General features: G+C 44.2%; 1 protein-coding gene across 2 annotated transcripts in view; it reads right to left on the bottom strand.

Moving 5' to 3' along the window:
* EVA1A (eva-1 homolog A, regulator of programmed cell death) overlaps positions 1 to 16,411 on the bottom strand; it is a 69,891-nt gene extending 53,480 nt beyond the window's left edge. For both annotated transcript variants that reach the window (XM_029231385.1, XM_029231384.1), the window contains exon 1: positions 16,209 to 16,411. The gene's annotated coding sequence lies outside the window, so the exon portion shown is untranslated. The remainder of the gene's footprint in view (positions 1 to 16,208) is intronic.
* Positions 16,412 to 16,710: the final 299 nt, after the last annotated feature.

Genomic DNA, 16,710 nt, shown 5'->3' with positions numbered 1-16,710 from the left:
GTGATTAGGCAGGGAATAGGACAACGTTCTAATCTAGACACTTAAATTCAGGGATTCCCTAATCCACAACCTAATACCACACTATCTTCTCCAAATTGTAACATGCAAAAATCATCAGGTTAGAACCTCAAGATGGGGTCTGAGTTTTGATGCATGTCCTTTGTCAAACACAGAAGAATAATCTCATACCTAACAGTTTTTTTCAGCTAAGACACAGCTCTAGTCCTTGTTATGCCAGAAGCTGACTGAGAAACTTAAAGGGCTGGGTGGGTCTTAGCAGGGACTGAGAGAAGAGAGAGGAGGGAGTTGCATAGGCTTATGGAGTGGGGCTTCATGACATACCCTGAGAGGGGGGGAGAAGACTCTACATTTTAGGAATGGCACAGGCTTTGATGCCAGATCCAGGTTCAATCTCAGCTCCACCATTTACCAGCTAGATGACTTTGGACAAACAACTTAGCATTTCCAAACTTCAGTTTGAAAAATAGGAAATGAAACTTAATATTCTTAGGAATTCTTAAGAATTATGCTTAATAATCTATATCTATGCACTCAGCATAGTGTCTTGTGACCAACAGGTGACCTCCCAGGATGTGCACATGATTCTGAGTCCCAAATACAGAATGTCTACAATTTTTTTTCTTCACTGGAAGAATCACTCCACTGAGCAACAAAGAAACAACTAGACATGTTCCCATCAAATTGGTTATGTAGTCCTGTCATTTTTACCTTGGAGCATGTCACAAACCATTTCTCTTCATGGTCCCTCCTTCTTAGTTCCCCTGAATTAAAGCAATGGCTCCTAAGGGGCCTCCCTGCCTCAATTCTCTCCCCATGCTCCAGTCCAATCTCCAGTGAGCCCCTAGAATTATCATTCTAGAACAGGGATTGGTAAGCTCACAGGTAAATCAAGCCCACTGCCTGTTTGTGTCAATAAAATTTTATTGGAACAGAGCCATGCTCATTTGTTCATGTATCATCTATAACTGCTTTCACACTACAGGGGCAGAGGTGAGTAGTTGCAACAGAAACTGTATGGCCTGCAAAGCTTAAAATATTTACTATCTGATCCTTCACCGAAAAAGTTTGCTGCACCCTTGGTAATTGTTCTAGAACACTCCCCTTGGTAACTCATCACTGCCTCCGGTGACTTGCCTCCAAGATAAAGTCTAATCTGTGTTAGTTGGCCCTTACCAATCCTTCCTGATGCATCTCTCACTATTCCCCTACTTGAAGCCCAAACTCCTTGCTGAATGAGGGTCCTATAAACACACCAGGTTCTCTTCACGTAGAACAACACTACTCCCTTTCCACGTTAAAAAAAAAAAAACAAAAAACTTCCATCTATTCTTCAAGATTCTTCTTAAATATCCCTTCCTTTATGAAGCTTTCTAGAACTGCCCCCTCAGACCTATACAAGGGTCAGACACTCCTTCCTTGGAAACAGTATCCCATCAATAAATGGCATGTCATATACAGTAGATATGGGTCTACATATCTGTCTTCCTCACTAGACATCCCCAAGCTAAACTGTCTCCTCTCTTTCCCTCCTGGAGCACCCTGTTCTTTTCCAACATAGCGCTTACCATAGTTTGTAATCATGTATTTCTTTGTGTAATTATTTCTTTAATGTCTGTCCTCTAATAAAGTGAGCTCCAAGAAGACAGGAACTAAGACTGTTGGATTCACCACCACATTAACATCACATATCCTGAAGCCAGCCACACAGTATTTGTTTAGTCTGTTGAATGAACGAATGATTGGATGAATGAAAAAAAAAAGACAGAGAGAGAGATTTTACTAATGAATCAAATATCAATGAAATAACCTAAGGAATCAGAAAGTGCTGTTGCTTTCTGAGCACACCAGATACTGCCCCTCAGACCCTTCTGGTACTCCCATGGTCCACAAGGTTGGGCATAAGCACCACTAATAGCTTTGATATGGATGTTTGGAGCATGTATACAGCCCTATTCACTCATTCTTGGAATATGTGTGGAACATTTACATAGCCCTTTCCATGAGATCAAATTCAGACCCCATGAAACTAGAATAAAGCCACATGTACATTTATATCATTGAGTCCACATTTTCAATGAAGCATACAGTGTCCTGACTATGCCCTCCTGGAGAAGGACATCCTCTACTCCTTTCTACTAGGAAAAGGTGGGCAAGACTACTACAACTTCTTCCCTCTGTCCCTAAGGACAGTGTCCTGTCTGTGCATCACACCCATGCCCAGCCAAAGGCACTCCACACCATGCCTACATCCAGATGAAAGACCTGCATGGGAAAGTTTGAGGAGGGAGTTAGGTTGGAATGATTCTTCCTTGACTCATACAGAGGGAATCTTCAAGCTCAAAATGTGACTCTTGAAAGTTTTACTGTTCATTTTTCCTAATACCTGAAGCTCAAGATCAAGCAAATAATTCAGCTGAGTTGCTGCTTCATGTGGAAAAAAATATCCCAAGGCCATTTCCTGTGTGGCCTTTCTGATTTTGGACAGTGTCTCTTTGAGAGACAGCCCCATCCATAAAGGCCTTCTGTGGAGGTGTGTGTGCATTTCACTGAGATGTTTCCAAGAAGATTCCAACCATTCCAACCAAGGCAACTTTATGAAGTTGGCAGCCAAACCCTATTTCCAGCCTGCAGCCTCAGGGATGTCAGTTCCATGAACGAAGAAAAAGCTGAATTTCATGTTTAAGTCAAACTTTTAACCCTCTGTGGCATCTACCTCTGGTCTGAACGACAAAAGAATCCTATGTATTAAAACACAGATATTGTCTTTGGATCTAGATAAACACTTCTTCTCAGAGCTTGCTGGACTTGTCCTTTAAGCCTAGTAACAAACCATTCATAAGGAAATGTCAGTCTTTCCCATTATTAAGAACTTAAATTGCAGCAGCCAAATTATCTAGATTCATTTTAAGCATAGGGTTGTTGCCCTAGCAAGCCTCCTTACAAAATATGCCTTCCATTTCCTATAAAATCCAAGCAAATCTCTGTTTCCTTCTATAGATTTATCTTAATCTCCAATCACCTTTCCCTCTGCTCACAGGATCATATGTCTCATGTCCAGTTCAAAATCAGTGTCCCCCTCTCCCGGGCTGCAGTCCTCATTTTGCCCCAAATAAAACTTAACTCACACACACATACACAAAGATCAGTGTCCCCTCCCTTCCACCCACTGTGCTGTGAGTCACTTTCCTTCCTCTCAAGGCTTTCTGCCACCCATCATTCTTACTACTCTGGTATCTACAGAGCAGACACCCCAATTCCACATGATTGACAGGGAGCTCTAGCACACTGTGCTCTCTTGGAATATTTCAAAGATAAATTCAGTAGATGATGTACTGTACATAAATTTGATATGGTCTGGATTTAACAACATGTGATAATGATTCACCATTGGGTATTATGAAAGAAATTTTCTCTATTCCACCTAATAAAAGCTGAAGATCTGAAACACGTTTCAGGGGCTTATTTAGTCCTAACCATCTACATGGAAACTGTCCAGAACATGGGGAGAGATACTAAAAATCTGTATAAAAAAGAAAAGTGAACATAGAGATACTTTCCCCAGTGTGCATACTGCATTTGTGGCCACTCTGTGAGGCCTCCTCTGGTTCTGTCCCTCCCCATAGATATTGACAGGTCTTTTCCATCTCTAAAATGTTCCCTCTACCTAATACCTTTAGCTATCATCTTCCCTTTCTTGTTGCTTCCACAGCCAAGCATCTGGAAAGAACTGCCTCTGTTTGGTATCTCTACCTACTCACCTCACATTTGTTCCTCAACCCACCTCATCTCTCAAATTCCCCTCACCAAGTCATCAATAACTTCCTTATTCCCAAATCCATGGATATTTCATTTCTTTTCTTAATGGATTTCCAGATAATTTGATGCTACTGATCCCTCCTTCCTGGAAACTCTCCTGTATTCCAGTCTCCCATTTCCTCCTACTTTTCTGCCCAGGTCCTACTCCTGTTGCCTTCACTAGAGCCTCTCCTTGCCCTCCCTCAGAGGTCACTGTTGCGCCCTAGTCCCCCCACTCTCAGAGGCAGTCTGGCAAAGCCATAAATAGCACAGGCTCTGAATCCTGACTGCCTTGCCTAAAATCCTAGGTCCATTACTATAGTTGTATGACCTTGGGCAAGTTACTTACTATCCCTGTGCGTCAGTTTATTCATTTGTAAAGTAGGTATAATAGTCTTCTCTGGCAATGGTTATTCAGGGCATTAATACACTTAAAATATTTAGAACAAACACATAGTACACACTCAATAAGCACTGGCCATTATAATTCCTCTTCCCATGCTTTATACTCTCCTTGAACACCATGACTTCATTACCTCTTGTTAAAAGTTTGCCCTTGAATCTTCTTTAAGACTTCTCTCCTGGATGCCAAATCTGCTAAACCATTTGCCCACTAGACATGTCTCTCTGGCTGTCCCTAAAATTCTTCAAATTCAGTTTGTCTGAAACTGAGCTCATCATCTTTTCCTGCAAATGCTTCTCCTCCTCCATAACCTCTCCTAATGAATAGCTCCACTATACTTACTCTTGGTTGCCCAGGCCAAAATCCCAGACAGCCCTAGACTCCTGCCCCTGCCCCCAAACTTCACTGCACAATCAGTCACCAAATTGTGTCAACTTTATTGCCAAAATATTTCTTGAGTCTGTGCCCAATTCTCCACTCCTATTACCAGTGTCTTAGATAGAGCCTCTTTTTTTTTCACCTGGATGATAAGTAACAATAATATTAAAAATAATATTCACCACTATTTTCACATGCCAATTATGGATCAATTACTGCAGTAGACACTTCACATACTTCATTGTCCATAGTCTCGACAGTCATCTCTCCATGAGGGAGGGGATCATCCATCCCTGTTTTCAGATTGAGAAAGACAGAAGCTCAGAGGCACTTAATAAATAGCCTAAGTTACACAAAGATGTTATGGGGCTGCTATGTAGACTGAGGTCAGTCTGACTCCAAACCCCAAGTCTTTTCTACTCTCTAAACTACAGTGGTGTCCTGGCATGGTCTTCCTGCCACCTGTCTTATTCTTCTCCAACATCTACTGCCAGAGGGGTCTATTTCTACAATGAAACTCTGACCTAGTCTCTCCTCTGTGTGAAATCCCGTAGTAGCTCCCCCGTGCCTTCAGAGTAAAATTCAAACCCTTTAGCAAGGCTTTTCCTGGTGTGCCACTTTGCCCATTTAGAGATCCGCCTCCCTCCTCTCCAACCACACCTACCTCTCTTCCCTTCCTGGAGCACACCACGCCTGCTCACCTGGCCATGCTGTATTTCTCGCTGGTCCCTCTGCCTGTGATTCTCTTCTCATCAGCCTAGATGCCTCCATCTCAGCCTCCTAGATGCTCTTGGACCCACCTGCTGTCTAAGCTGAGTTTAGCTGTGCCTCCTCTGGACACACAAAGCACTCTGTCTTGCCTCTAGTGCTGAATTTTAGAGTGATGCAACAGTCATGGATTGAATGTCTACAATATGTAAGAATTCATGGTGGACTCTAGTGATTTAGGAATCAATAAGACATGTGTCTTGCTTTCAGAGAACTTACTTTAATGAGAGAGATGGATAGCAAAATGTTTCATTACTATCTTTGATTCCCCTGTCTGCACACTGGGTTTCAGAGATTCTTGGGCAGGAAGAGTACTTGTTCATCTTTGTGTTTCCAGGGCCTAGAACTATGCCTGGCACACAAGGGAGTCGGTAAACACTAACAGCTTGAGCTAAAGAGACCAACCAAGGCCACCAAGCTATCTCTGTGAACACACAATGCCATCTACAAGCACCATCTTCACTTTCATGTGTATCTTTTCCAGACTCTAATATGTCCAAGTCATTGTTTTCTGATTTTCAGGAGGTCCTCAAAGTTCACTCCAGCAAGGAAGGAAACTAATGTCAGAGGTTGTTCAGCCAAGTGGAACACAGGATAGGCGCTTCAGTAAAGTATTTTATGTGTCTTCCAATAAGAGGCCCTTCCAGCCCCTTCTCGTGGGCTGCTGTGGCCTGTCTTGCCAAGATAAGTGAGTAAAAGGACAAGTCAGCCATATTTGTGTAGGTCCTTAGGGTAAGACAGGTTTGGGCAGCTCTTCTGAAGAGGGGGTCCCTGTGTAGAAACAAGACCCCCTGAAGCCAGTTCCCTCTGGCTACTGACCATCTGAGTGACACAGGCAGGAGGGCATAGGGCAAAGGGAAAAGGCTTAAATTACAGCAGGTTTTTTGTAAAAAAGATTCTTTCCTTCAAAAGCTTATGGTTACTTCTCTGCTGAGCAGCATTTCTGCCTCCTCTCACCTTGGAGGACAAAGTACAAGCTGTCTCGGAGATCAAAGAGGGAGCAAGAGGAGGAAGAGAGAGTTGCTGACCCCCAGAGCAGACAGCTTCTAACTGCTTCTAAGTTCTGACAAGGCAAGACCTCAGACATCAGGCAGAGGAGAGGGAAAGGAGGAAAAACATGGAGGAAAAGGCCACTCCCACCTGGACCACAGCAACCCACACACCTGTACTTTCCTTTGTGAAAACTAGATTTTCTAAAAGTGTCTCTGATGATAATATGACCATCCCGACACTGTCTGAAGCAATGGTGAAGGGCTTAGAGTCCGGTGGCCTGGATCTGATCCCAGGTCTGTCTTTTAGCTGAGGGTGGGATCCTGATTCCTCCTCTGATACAGACCTCAGAGGATGGTTGTGAGGATCAATGCAATAAAGGCATACAAAACCCTTACCATGGGTTCTGGCACCCACCCCAGGTGCTCCTATTGTAACTGGCCACCGGAAACCACCTATGGGACCACTTTCTGTGGAGGAAGGATGTTCCTCAAAAGAGACCTCCCTTCTCACTGCCTCTATTCCCTGACCCCTGACTGGATTGAGTCTTCCTCTGCATCTGTATCTTCTCTGTCATGGAACTACTCCTCTGTTTTGTGCTGGTTTTCTTGTCTATCTCCCCATTCAGGCCATGAGCATCTTGAGGGTCAAGATGTGACTTTCATGCTAGGGCATTCATTCACTCGTTTATCACTTACTAAGTGTTTCCTACATGCCATGGGGGTCACTAAGTGGTAAATAAATTACTGAAGTCTGGGAATGACCTATAGAATCACCTATATAAATTGTCCAATCAACAAGCATATGTACCTATCACCTGTGGTGAGCTTTGGCAAAAGACTTTGGGATCAAAGAAAAGGACTGCAACTGTGAACGTGATTCCCAGGAAATGTATCAGTCATGACAGTTGATCTGCTAGGTCACATGCTGGATTTTATGTAAAACAGACCCAAATGATCAAGTACACTCTCACTGTCTCTCTCTGTCTCTGTCTCTGTCTCTCTGCCCCTGCTTTCTTCCTCCCTCTCTAAGTCCAGAGAAACTTAGCAATTACTTACCAATTCATACAGACTTTTGGCTGCTCTAAAGATAATGTTCAAAAGCCCAGGATCGGGAGGAGCCATCCGTACAGTTCATCAGCCAGGGTATTATCTTCCTCATGTTTGTCTCTCTGGCGCCCAGCACAGAGCTACTTACCCCACGTGTATTCCAAACTCACCCTAATTCCTCAAGATACCATCACCAGTCTAGTCTAGTCTAATCTAGATTAAATGACCCTTTCAGAACCAAACAGGATTTCACATAGAGTCAAATAATCGAGGTACATTTCACAGAACACAGCCCAAGACCTGAACAGGGTGAGGTGTCTCTCCTTAGAACCAGACACACAAGCAGAACTGTCCATTAGGAATCTGCCTGCTGGTCAGTTAAGAGGCAGCCAAACCATGACATCAGAGGCCTGAAAACCTAGTGCCGGGTCTGACATTGCTCTCCTGGGCTAGTTTATCTTCTGGATCAGGCTTTACATACCTCAGTGAAAATGCAAGTGATGCCCCAAAAATCTTGAGTCAGACTTTTACTCCAGTCATTAATACCCTAGGAGAATCTGTTTCTCAGATCAGCCATCTGGTGACCCAGGAGAGAGGATAATGCCAGAGGCAGTAAGAGTCTGGTATCTGAAGGGGGAAGGCAGTGCGACAGGGGATCTGAGTGGTCTCTGATGTGTTGATGGACAGGGAAGTTATCACTCTGCTCCATCCTCAAAAGCAGCCTTACTAGAGTATTTCTGTGACCCCCCTAACAAAACCTCAAGGCCTTGCACACCCAGCTAACCTCATTCCACTAAAGTTTGGGAGACAACCTGCCAAAACAAGCAAACTCATGGGGATTACAACTGTGTGAGTCAACTGTGGAAGAAGCCAGAGTACACAAATGTGCAGGTGTTTGTGCAAGGTAGTCTGGCCTATACAGCAAGTGGCCAATGGACCAGCAAGGAAGGGGTTCAGCTTTCAAAGGCAGGGCTGCATTCAGGGAAAAAGATTTCAAGTTAGTGAAGTGATCACCTGTAACCTAGTATCCAGTATCATGCATAACTCAGATAGGGGGTCAGTGACAGGTTCCAAACCTGGTTCTCAAAAACTCCATATGAGTCATTAAATTCTCTTAACAAGTTTTACCTTTAATATATAACAGCGGTCCCCAAATTTTTGGCACCAGGGACTGATTTCGTGGAAGACAATTCTTCCACAGACCAGGGAAGGGGGATGACCAGTTTCTGGATGATTCAAGTGCATTACATTTATTGTGCACTTTTTTTCTATTATTATTACATTTTAATATATAATGAAATAATTATACAACTCACCATAATGCAGAATCAGTGGAGCCCTGAAGTTGTTTTCCTGCAACTAGATGGTTCCATCTGGGGGTGATGGGAGACAGTGACACCCAAAGTGTGTTGCTTATGTCCAGTCTACTCCGTAATCTTGCCTTGGTTTCTATCACTACAAAAAAGCCTGCTTCACAAGGATAGGATGTTGGAAATGAAAGCAGGTTTTTCAGTGCTTTTGTGGCAATCTCAGGATATTCTGCCTGGACTTTAATCCAGAACGTATGGAGATTTGAAGTTGTCTCAAACATACTTTTAAGGTCACCGTCATTTGCGATCTCAAGAAGTTGCTCCTCTTCTAGCACGGACAAAGTTGATTCACCTGGTTTATTCACAAATGGGTCACGGATCCATTCCTTCCTAGGTCAGGGGTCTTTTGTGATTGGGAAGTAATGCTCAAACTCTTTTGAAAGATGAGATAGGTGATCATGCACCAGCTGGGAGAAAGAAGGTCCTGGCTCAGCCTCTTTCAAAATCTCTGCTAATATTTGAAACATGTCAAAAATCCCAGTGTTCACTCATTGCCCCCATAATTCCAGTTTGGCTTTGAATGCAGCCACTTTATCTGCCGACTTGAACACAGCTGTCGTCCTCCCTTGAAGTGACAGATTGAGTTCATTGAGGAGGCTGAATATGTCACACAGGTAAGCAAGTTTTGCAACCCATTCTGTGTCACTGAAATGTGCTGTCAGTGGTGACTCTTTTTCTAAAAGAAATCTCTGGAGCAGCTCTTATAACTCAAAAACTCTGGCCAGTGATCTACCTTTAGAAAGCCATCTGACTTCTGTGTATAAGAGAAGACGTGTGTGCTCTGCGTCCATCTCCTCACAAAGCTGCACGAACAGACATGAGTTAAGAGCATGTACTTTACTTATTTATTTTGAGAATGAGGTCTAATTTTTTTTAATTTTTATTTTATTTTTTATACAGCAGGTTCTTATTAGTTATACATTTTATACATATTAGTGTATATATATCAATCCCAGTATCCCATTTCATCCCACCCACCACCAACCCACTTTCCCCCCTTGATGTCCATGCATTTGTTCTCTATATCTGTGTCACTGTTTCTGCCTTGCAAACCGATTCATCTGTACCATTTTTCTGGATTCCACATATATGCATTAATATACGACATTTGATTTTCTCTTTCTGACTTACCTCGCTCTGTATGACAGTCTCTAGGTCCATCCACATCTCTACAAATGACCCAGTTTTGTTCCTTTTTATGGCTGAGTGATATTCCATCATACGTATGTACCACATTTTCTTTATCCATTCATCTCTCAATGGGCATTTAGGTTGCTTCCATGACCTGGCTATTGTAAATAGTGCTGCAATGAACATTGGGGTGCATGTGTCTTTTTGAATTATGGTTTTCTCTGGGTAGATGCCCAGTAGTGGGATTGCTGGGTCATATGGTAGTTCTATATGTAGTTTTTTAAGGAACCTCCATAGTGGCTGGATCAATTTACATTCCCACCAACACTGCAAGAGGGTTCCCTTTTCTCCACACCATCTCCAGCATTTGTTGTTTGTAGATTTTCTGATGATGCCTATTCTAACTGGCATGAGGTGATACCTCATTATAGTTTTGATTTGCATTTCTCTAATAATTAGTGATGTTGAGCAGCCTTTCATGTGCCTCTTGGCCATCTGTATGTCTTCTTTGGAGAAATGTCTATTTAGGTCTTCTGCCCATTTTTGGATTGGGTTGCTTGTTTTTCTAATATTGAGCTGCATGATCTGTTTATATATTCTGGAGATTAATCCTTTGTCCGTTGATTCATCTGCAAATATTTTCTGAGGGTTATCTTTTCATCCCGTATATAGTTTCCTTTGCTGTGCAAAAGCTTCTAAGTTTCATTAGGTCCCATTTGTTTATTTTTGTTTTTATTTCCATTACTCTGGGAGGTGGGTAAAAAAAGATCTTGCTGTGATTTATGTCAAAGAGTGTTCTTCCTATGTTTTCCTCTTAAGAGCTTTATAGTGTCTGGTCTTACATTTAGGTCTTTAATCCATTTTGATTTTATTTTTGTGTATGGTGTTAAGGAGTGTTCTAATTTCATTCTTTGACATGTAGCTGTCCAGTTTTCCCAGCACCACTTATTGGAGAGAATGTCTTTTCCCCATTGTATACCCTTGCCTCCTTTGTCATAGATTAGTTGGCCATAGGTGCGTGGGTTTATCTCTGGGCTTTCTATCCTGTTGCATTGATCTATATTTCTGTTTTTGTGCCAGTACCATATTGTCTTGATTACTGTAGCTTTGTAGTATAATCTGAAGTCAGGGAGTCTGATTCCTCCAGCTCCGTTTTTTTCCCTCAAGATTGCTTTGGCTATTCGGGGTCTTTTGTGTCTCCATACAAATTTTCAGATTTTTTGTTCTAGTTCTGTTAAAAATGTCAGTGGTAATTTGATAGGGATTGCATTGAATCTGTAGATTGCTTTGGGTAGTATAGTCATTTTCACAATATTGATTCTTCCAATCCAAGAACATGGTACATCTCTCCATCTATTTGTGACATCTTTGATTTCTTTCATCAGTGTCTTATAGTTTTTTGAGTACTGGTCTTTTACCTCATTAGGTAGGTTTATTCCTAAGTATTTTATTCTTTTTGTTGCAATGGTAAATGGGAGTGTTTCCTTAATTTCTCTTTCTGATCTTTTTTTGTTATTGTATAGGAATGCAAGAGAATTCTGTGCATTAATCTTGTATCCTGCAACTTTACCAAATTCGTTGATAAGCTCTAGTAGTTTTCTGGTGACAACTTCAGGATTCTGTATGTACAGTATCACGTCATCTGCAAACAGTGACAGTTTAACTTCTTCTTTTCCAATTTGTATTCCCTTTATTTCTTTTACTTCTCTGATTGCCGTGGCTAGGACTTCCAAAACTATGTTGAATAACAGTGGCGAGAGTGGACATCCTTGTCTTGTTCCTGATCTTAGAGGAAATGCTTTCAGTTTTTCACCACTGAGAATGATGTTTGCTGTGGGTTTGTCATATATGGCCTTTATTATGTTGAGGTATGTTCCCTCTATGCCAACTTTCTGGAGAGCTTTTATCATAAGTGGTGTTGGATTTTGTCAAATGCTTTTTCTGCATCTATTGAGATGACCATAAGGGGCATGTACTTTAATGTGGTTGATAATTTTAATCACATCCTGCAAAACGTTGTTAAATTCAGGTGACATTTTTTGGCTAGCCAGCATTTCTCTATGGATGACACAGTGCATAGATTCACATTCAGAGGCAACCTCTTTGACCTGAGTCATGAAACAAGAAAGATCTCCAGTCGTGGCAGCCACTCCGTCTGTGCATATACCAACACAAAATGACCAATTCAGTTTTCCTGATATGTAATAATTCAAAGACTTGAATAGTTCTGCAACTGTGGTATTGGTTGGCAACAAAAGTGCACCTAACACATTCTCATGCACATCCTCCTGGAAGAGATATCCCACAAAAACAAGCAATTGTTGCCTTGTTGTCAACATCGGTAGACTCGTCAACCTGGACTGCATACCATGGTGACTCATTAATTCTAACAGTTGTGCCTCAATATCCTCTGCTATTTCATCAATTTGTCTACTTATGGTGTTGGCCGAAAGAGGAACACATGCCACCTTTTGAACTGCAGCCTCTCCTAAAAGTTCACAACAAATGTCCTTAGCAGCAGGCAGGATCAACTTTTCACCAATAGTAAAGGGCTTCTTAGCTTTAGCAATGCAGTTAGTCACTAAGAATTATGCTCTCAGTGCCGACACATTTGATGAAGTGGTGGCTTTCAATAATCGCTTCTGTTCTTTGTGTTCACGTTTGTTTCTTTTGAAAAACTCCAAAGGCTTGTCTTTTAACGCATGGTGCTTGGTCTCCACGTTTGGCTAGGGTTAGCTTGTGGGCTTACCAAAACTGTGACTGAGACAAGTGTGCAGTGTGGGAAAGAGGTATGGATGGAAGTGGTAAATAAAATAATGGGCAAGCCACACACAGACTAAAATAAGTGTCGGATTCTGACTTAAAACCTGCCACCAGATGCAGTTGTACTATTGAAGTACATCAACTCACTTGCCCCTATAAAGCCTGCCACCAGATGCATTGTAATTGTCACTTGCCACTCAGTGATAGGGCTTTGATATGAGTCTGCAAGCAATTGATTTATTATGGTCTCTGTGCAGTCAAACCTCTCTGCTAATGATAATCTGTATTTGCAGCCACTCCCCAGTGCTAGCATCACCACCTCAGCTCCACCTCAGATCATCAGGCATTAGATTCTCATAAGAAGTGCACAACCTATATCCCTCACATGCGCAGTTCACGGTAGGGTTTGCACTCATATGAGAATCTAATGCCACTGTTGATCTGACATGAGGCGGAGCTCAGGAGGTAATGCAAGTGATGGGGAGAGGCTGTAAATACAGATGAAGCTTAGCTCGCTCGCCTGCTGTTCACCTCTTGCTATGTGGCCCTGTTCCTAACAGGCCATGGACCAGTACCATTCTGTGGCCCAGGGGTTGGGGACCCCTGACATAGAACACTTAGAGAGAAAACATACTCTGCATCATCAAGTATAAGGCAAGAGATCCACCTGGTGCCATTCATCCATCCATCCCACATTCGTTGATTGATTTAACTCAATATTTCTGTGCTAGGTGCACATTGCAAAGGGCACATGCTTAGAAAGGACAAAGCTGGAGTCAGGTAGCTCCTGACCCCTCGTCTGCACCTCTAACCTCAAGCAGGTGTGTTGATTCCATAGGACCACCCCCAAAGAGTTAATGCCATTCTGACTGACCTGGCACACATAAAGCTCCATTTAGCATCAAGTTCATTGGTGCTGACCTAGAACTGTGACAGGAGACTGACCCCAATGTCCTGTCCCTCTGCGACTGGGTTAGGGGCAAGAACGAGAGGGAAGGAACAGGACTGTAAAAATAATGACACAGTCTTAGATCACAAGTGTGGTGCAGTTGAAAAACCCAAGGGACTTTGGCTTTTATCAATGTACACAACAAACTCCAGCTCATATTTATGGAGCACTTACTACATGTGGGGCACTGGTTTAAGCCCTTTACCTGCATAGTGTGAAGAGTGTGTGTTTTGCAGTTCAGACGTCTGTGTGAATACTGGCTTACCACTCATTAGCTGTGTGACTTTGGGCAAACTGCTTAGCCTCTCTGTGCCTCCATTTCTTTGCCTGGAAAATAGGGTAATACCAGTACTAACTTAATAAGGTCCTCATAAAAGTTAAATGACTAAAAATATAAAATGCTAAAATTGAGCCATGTCCTGGCACAGAGTAGCCACTCGGTACTAAGATGAACAATCATGATCCTATTAGTTAATCACACTTCTCTGCAGAGAAGGCAGACTATTTCTTCCTATTTTGTTAATAAGGCTTTGAGAGACTGAGTCAATGTGCTCAAGGTCACAGAGTTAAGTGGCAGAACTAGGATTTGAATGCAGGCAGACTGACTCCAAAGTCAGCAAGCTTAACCACCAGCATGAGGACAGCACTGTGCTAGGTCCAGGTTCAAAGAAACAAGTCAGGGGATGAACAAGAGATCCCTATACAGAACAGTAAACACTGTAAGAAAGAGACACTGAAAGAAAAAATGGGGAAGGATGGCTGGTGCTAGGGTAGCAGGGAGGGACAGAACCGAACCATCTGCAGGAACTGAATAATGCTTCATCCAGCAGGGGACTTGAGCTCTAGTCTCAAAGAATAATAAGCAATTTGTCAGCCATGGAGAAAGAAGGGCATTCCAAAAAGTCAACACCTAGAATACCAGAAGAATAGTGAGTTGGGTGGAATGGAAAGTGTGCATACAGGAAGTGTCATAAGGTGAGGCTGGGAAGGTAAGTTGAGGCCAGTGTGAACAGGCATGTAGGCCAATGTCTGTGGTTAGATTTTATTCTGTAAGACAGTGATTCTCAAACTTTAATATGCACAGGATCTACCTCTGGTGCTTGGAAAACATGTTCACATGTGCAGATTCCCATCCCTTCTGTTGGGGGGTAGGGGCAACACTTACATGTTAACAGTCAAAAATGTTTCCAGACATTGCCAGATGTCATTTGGGAGGCAAAATCAAAACCCCAGTTAAGAGCCACTTCTCCCATCCCTACTTTACAGATGAGGAAATCCAGCCACAGAAAACTACAGGAAGTCCTCATCCAGGATTCAAATGCTGGAGGTCCCACTCCAGGGTCCGGGTTAGCCAACAAGCCTAATAGCCTTTTGGGGAGAAAGACTCAAGCCAGCCTTCTGGGGAAGAATTACGTATTTGCTGACAGACTGGATGATGGGTAGAGGATGAAAGAGTAAGGCTCCAAGGTGAAACTTCAGTGCTTGTCACTGAATTGTGAGGATAGTAGGTACTAAATAAATCATTTGGATTTGAATAGAACCAAGATGTATTTGCTCAAAATGGAAAAAGCCTGGTTCCTCATGGTATGACCCAGCGGTAGGTGTTGGGATTCTGCTCAGACTGCACAGAGGAACTCTCTGTAGGGCTGGGTGTGGGTTGTGTGGTACAAACCAGCTGATTCACAAATCCTGGCTGGGCCCCTTCCCAGGTATGTGACCCCGGTAGCATTATTTAACCTCTGTGTGCCTCATTTTGCCCCTACTCAGAGGGGCACAGAGGTTAAAGTAGGGATAGGAGTCCCTACTCAGAGCCTTAATATGAGCACTCAGGCAGTTAATAAGAGCAAAATGGCAAGCTAGCACGAAGTTTCCTCGCCTATCCTTCCAAGCCAGCCTCATTGCCGTCACGCGAGTCCCACATCCAGTGTTCCTACCCACCCCCACACCCCAATCCTTGGGAAGCCCAGTCAGAGCTGCAAGAAGCTGACCGCGTCCCTCTCCACGAGCAGAGCGTCTCCCTGAGGATTTAAGGGGCGCCAACGACCTTGTCACTCCCCAATCCGCTTTGATTTCGGGGTCCCGGGGGTCGCCAAAAGCACGCGACCAGCTGAGTGCCTCGAAAGGTAAATGAGATTGAAGAGAGCCATGGAAATTTCGGACAGATCCGCCTCCGGCAGGCCCGGGGTCAAAGCCAGTCACTGTCGCGGGCCCGCACGCTCAGCCCCTGGTCCCAGGGGCGGAGAAGGAGAGAGGCGCTGAGATTGGGGAAGGACTCGCTGTCGGAAGCCAGGCTGCATTAGCAAGGAGCAGAGAGTTGTTGGGTCCAGAAAAAGGAGCCGGGGGGGCGGGGGGAAGGGGCGGGGGAAGCAACAGGAAAGTAAGAGGAAGAGAGAGTAAAAGCAAGCGCTGGGAAGCAAAGTTCCCTGGGGGACCCAGGCTACAACACCTGGCAGGGGGTCAGGAACAAAGCAGAGGCTTCAGGTCAGAAGTGCTCTGGGTGTTTCCGAAGAAGGGGTGTTCCGGGCAGACCAGGGCCCGCTGGGGATGCCAGGAGCCCCTACGCCCTCAGCGCTCTCACCGGCGCCGCTTACCTTCGCCAGAGCCACCGACGCGCACTTCCGGGGTCCTTGCTCTGGGACCAGGAGCCGATCACTAAGGCGAGGACGCAACAAAGCTGTGGCCAGGCTTTGGACCGGCACTGGCGCCTCGGAAAGAAATCCCAGGGGAGACACGCCGAGGCGGGCGCGGGGCGCTGGGTCTCGGCCTGGGCGCTCACGGGCAGCGGTAGTGAGACCCGCAGACGCTGGAGAAGCACGAGTCAGTGGGAGGAAAAGGTTGTCTCATTTCCTTCGGTCTTCCTCCTCCACTCCACCCACTCCGCTCCGGACCTGCCCTCCCTCCCCCCTCCCCCCTCCCCGCTCCCCAAGCCAGTGGCCCATGTGGGCTCTGGAAAGACACGAAACTTCAATGGCTGCCGCAAGCGGCGCCTCCCTCCGCGTCAAGTTAGTTCTAGCTCCGGAACTCCAGCGTGACCCGCGCACTTCTATGGAAGTTTCTCCATCGGCTGTCCGCGGGCTCTTGCCTTTCCCGCTG

Source organism: Monodon monoceros, unplaced genomic scaffold, assembly GCF_005190385.1.
Source record: "Monodon monoceros isolate NGI ecotype Baffin Bay Population unplaced genomic scaffold, NGI_Narwhal_1 Super_Scaffold_19, whole genome shotgun sequence".
In the NCBI taxonomy this organism is placed as follows: Eukaryota; Metazoa; Chordata; class Mammalia; order Artiodactyla; family Monodontidae; genus Monodon; species Monodon monoceros.
Note: the sequence above shows the minus strand (reverse complement) of the source record. Positions and strands in the feature narration are given on the sequence as shown.